Source organism: Plasmopara halstedii, assembly GCF_900000015.1.
Source record: "Plasmopara halstedii genome assembly, contig: Scaffold_430, whole genome shotgun sequence".
NCBI classification, from domain to species: Eukaryota; Oomycota; class Peronosporomycetes; order Peronosporales; family Peronosporaceae; genus Plasmopara; species Plasmopara halstedii.
In genome coordinates this window covers 439,436-439,968 of record NW_020187350.1, presented here as the reverse complement: position 1 = coordinate 439,968, position 533 = coordinate 439,436, and positions in this window count along the sequence as shown.

Here is a 533-nt window from a genome sequence, read left to right as displayed (position 1 = left end):
CTATGTCTCGGTGAGACCAGGGTGAACACGCACTCCGCGTCGTCCGGTGTCACCCTCATAGCCCACTTCTTTGGAGCTCCGATGTTATCTACAACATCCGACGAAGAGCTGCTAACCCCGCAGCCTTTGCCCAGTAATTAACGTGCCACTCCACACCCATCTGAAGGGTCGAGTCCAAGATGCCTCAGACTCTGTCCGACCACGCCATCACTGGCATGCAGCGACTGCTTCGCAACGAGAGCAGTGCTCAGTGGTTTACGTGCCACATCACATGCATCACATGGGCCTCGCCCACGATGCCTCGGTCCTTGGCCGATCGTGTCACGCATGACACGCAGCGACTGCTTCGATACTCGAGCAGCGCTCAGTGGTTTACGTGCCACTTCACGTGCATCACAGGGGCCTCGCCCTCGATGCCTCGTCCCTTGGCCGAACATGTCACGCATGACATGCACCGACTGCTCCGAAACATGAGCAGCACTCAGTGGGTTACGTGCCACTCCACGATCAGCCCGCGAGCCACGCTCGGGACC